This window comes from Fonticula alba (genome assembly GCF_000388065.1).
Source record: "Fonticula alba strain ATCC 38817 unplaced genomic scaffold supercont2.21, whole genome shotgun sequence".
Classification (NCBI taxonomy): Eukaryota; order Rotosphaerida; family Fonticulaceae; genus Fonticula; species Fonticula alba.
This window is the reverse complement of record NW_009242991.1, coordinates 64,914-69,191: the sequence shown is the minus strand read 5'-3', so window position 1 is coordinate 69,191 and position 4,278 is coordinate 64,914.

Here is a 4,278-nt window from a genome sequence, read left to right as displayed (position 1 = left end):
GTCAGCCGAGTGACGTCGCGGAAGGCCACTTCGTCAACCGCCGATGTGGCCCAAGCGGCCAGGAGTCTTTTTCTCACCTCTTTTTGCCTCCTTCCGGCGACATTCGCCTCTCCGCACTTTTTTCCACTTTTAATTCCCTTTTTCGCGTCACGCGGATTACGCATTCTGATAATTGAAGGGAGATGTTCTGAGAATATGTGTTTTTCCAACAGCGTTCGGCGCCGCTCTGGCGCATTCGCTCGCTCAGAGTTCGGGATTTTGGCGATATCCCCGCCGCGGCTTTTTACTCCAATTTCTCTATTATCCTCGTTCTACTGGACCCCAATTGATTCTGATACACACGCACGCTCGCTGAGGCCCCTCCTACCGCCACTTCAAAGCCCCGACAGCCACCCCTCCGCGCACTTTTCACCCCGCCTAGGATCCCCATGCCCGCCCTCTCCGCGCCCGCCTGCCCCCTCCCACTTGCCACATCCTCCTAGCCCGCCTACTACCGCGGTGGCCCCGGATTCCACAAACTGGTCACGCGGACATGCCCGCTGGCATACGTGTCCCTACTTCACACCTTACCCTCGCGCCTTCCTCGACCCCGGGCACTGCCTCTCACTGCTTCCGCCGCACTCCCTCCCCAAGGTCACACCCATTCACCCATCCCTGTACCTACATTCGCTCATCAAACACATGCACGACATTTTGCACACAATTTCTCTCCCTCCCCGGTCCTGCTATTCTGGCCCGTGTGTCGCCCGTCATCCGACACTTCCCGAGAGGCCCCAGTCGATTGACACCCAATACCACGCCCGAGCATCGGCCCCCTCCCCCGCCCCCGCCTCCGCCTCGAGCGCCCACACGACGACGGCGCACTCCTGACAGATCCGGCGATGCCTGGGTGACACCTTATCCAGGCACCGGCCGATGTTTGCTGCGATCGCCGATGCCTCCGACCTCATGAGCCATCCGCCGCAGATGCGCCTGGCCAGCCAGCTCCCTCGACGAATCCCCCCACGCGGCACTCAGCCACAGCAGGAGTATGCACGCCTGGTGGTCTTCCTGCTTACCAAAGACGTAGTTCTGCCAACACTTGTGTCGGCTCGGCACATCCCGCATCGCAAGCTTCGGCCACCTCCCAACCGGACCTAGCTCCTGTGGATCCTTGCACCGGCGAGCCTGGCAACAAAACCTGCTCCAGCGACAGCTTCCCGATGCCCTCCGCCCGGGCAGGAGATCGCTCCCCATGGTCTTCATGTTGCCAACTACCCCGACATGCCGCTCCCAGTGTCTCACTGGCATAGCTCTACGCCCTGCCGCGCCCAGCCTCACCCAGACGTGGCTGTGACAACACCTCCCCGCTGGCGATGGTCGACATAAACGAAGAGCCATGCCTCGTGACGCCCTAGCGAAATGTACCCCCCAATGGGACTTGCACATGTGTCCCAGCGTTGAGCACCGCTTCACAGAGCACTGTGGCGTAAACAGCATCCCGGATTACCATGATGTACCTCCACCCGGTTCTCCACGCATGCTACGCCAACAGCATGGAGCCAGCCGCGCGAGATTAGCGCCCAGTCCGCTTAACTTGAGTGGCGGCGAGGCATCTTCCGCTCGAGCGGCCGCGCCCTTGACATTGCTCGTCATCATACACTGACTCCCGCCTCCAGGGACCACCCATGCCTTCGGCGCGTCCCGCCCGCCCCCTCACCCCGAGTCCCACCTCGAGCAGAGACACTCCGGCCATTGCAGGAATGGCTTGCCACATAGCATCCCGATGATCGCCCATCAGAGGGTGACCTCTTTACCAAGACCCTTCGATATTCGGGGGTCGCGGAATGTAGGATCAAACCATGCCCCAGCAGGGCTGAGACATTGACTCATCGGCGCGCCCTGAATAATGCCAAGCGCCCTCTTCATTCCGCCAGTGACAGCATGTCCCGCATTTCAACCCAACCCCTTCGGTCAGCCTACTGCCGGCAATCGCCGATCTTCTACAGCAAACTCATTTTTCTGCTGCCCAAGCGTCGCCCTGTCACAGCACGAGACTTCGGCCCCCTTCCGTGTCCATTGTCATCAATTAATCCCCGAGTAGGCCCTAGTTCATGCTACACACAGGTCAGAAAGCGATACGTCGACCCCAGGCGAAAATCCAGCTTGCATACGCCTTTACAACATAGAGATGCTCGAGCTACGCCTTCTCGATCATGCCTCGACTTCCGCATCTTGGCTGTCTCCCTTACGAAAATGGCTCTCCCATGCCCGGGCAGGGTCGCTCAAATCCGTTCCTTGTGTGTGGAATCTGCCGAAGTGCCCGACTTATAGAGAGAGGGCCAATCTGGACCTATCTGCCAAAATGGGGCGCACTGTGACCACGGCATTGAAAAGTTGCTCGCAGTGACCTCAGCCCCACATTTCGCGGCGGATTGTCCTCGAAAGGGGAGCTCCTGCTGTACGACCCCGACATGCGGTGCCCTCACTTACTGACTGAAAGTGCGCCCGAAGGGCACGCTTCCTGCATCACCCATGCTTTTTTTTAAGCTGCACCCACACTCCCCACCAAACGACACAGCACCTCGGCCACATTCCTTCGGAGCAATGACCTAGACACCTCAGCAAGCCAGGCATAGGAGGCCCCACGCCACAGACGCATCCTAAGCCGGTATTCCTATCCCCATGTACATGCTGTCCTCTTGTCAATCCCCAACCATAACCATAAGCTCAATATCTACCTCTACTTAATAGCAAATCTCGCCATGCAGCAGCCTGTATTTCTTGCACGCTGTAGGGCTGGCCTAGCAGTAGTCACCTCGATCGCAATTCCCCGGGAAGAGAGACAGTGGCGGCCGAGGACGCCCCTCACTGAACTATTTTCCACAGCCGCTTAGCCTACCGATAGAACATGTCCCCCTCCCCGGAGGACTCATGGCGTGAGTTCCCCGAGCAAAGCTGACTGAGCACTCCACGACCCCTACTCGAGCTGAGGCTGACTCGAGAGAGGTCCAGATACAGGATGAGCAACTTGTCCAAATGGCCACCCAGGCAGATGCCAAGACAAAGGCCCTAGATGCTTTCCGATTGGGGCAATGACATGCTCACCAACCGGACATCATGTCGACGACATACCACAGCGAGGCCCCGGTCCGTCCACTGTACACTACGGCCAACGACCTCAAACGACAGCTGGACATCTCAACTTAGTGTGGGGCATTGGCGGCCTCCCATGCAGAGGAAAGGCCTCGCCGGCAGGACAACCAACAACTCTCTTGCCGGGTGGTCGAATGTGCCCCCGCTTCGCCTGGGAACCAGGAGGCCTCACCATCACTCCGGCGCCTTTGTAGACGTGGGAATGTATGTCCGACCCAATCCCATAGGCGAGTGAGGGGCCATAGGGCTTGCATCTGTTTCGCAGCGCCGACCGATCCACGAGCGCCGGGCGGCAGGGGCACCCTTGCAGCCGGTGATGTTGCTTGGCTCGGAGGTCCCGCACGCGCTCGACACGCTCCTCCTTGAGCGGGGCAACTTTGCTCGCCCCGGCGTACGCAGCATCCCTCCACGGCTGTCGCCGAAGCCCCTGGTACCCCACACAAAGTGCCACCCAGATCTTCACGATCAACGCCGCCCTGCCCACACATGGCACACATAGACGCCCTGCTAGGGACCGGCATCTCAAGCAAAAAGGAAAGCCTTGTCACCGGGGACCAGACACTGCCTGTAGTTGCCCCATCCAGTCCGCGTAGTCGAGCCCACCGATCCAAGGCCAGTCAGCATCTTGACTGATACATACGCATGTTAGCATCCATCCCAAGCCCGCTACGCGATATTGGAGGAAGACTGCGTCTCCGGGAGAAAGAGTGCCCCTCTCCCTTCCGGAGAAGGGCGGATGCACCGCACGTCACTGCCCTTCAAGGAATAGACCAATGCAGAGGCAACAAAGGCCGGCCGCGAGCAAATCTACGGCCCCAGTGCGGCCGAGGGCAGGGGGGAGGGCGTGTGCCACGAGCCCCGGCACCGCCGTTGAGGTGCTGCGCTGCCTGCCACCGGGAGTGTGACCTACCTCCCGAAGCCCCGGCAAAGGCACGAGGTACAGTGGCTGAACTCGGGACGCGGCGAGGAGTTCCAGCCCCGAGGGCCTCAGGGATGCAGGCTCCAAGGGAGGAAGAGGCCGGATCCCGGCAAGGCGCCCCCCCCCCCCCCCCCTCACTAGCACCCCCGAGGTATGGTGGGCGACGCCAGGATAATACTCGAAAAGAAGGCGCTCGGCGGGAGCGACGAAAAAAAAAAAAACCC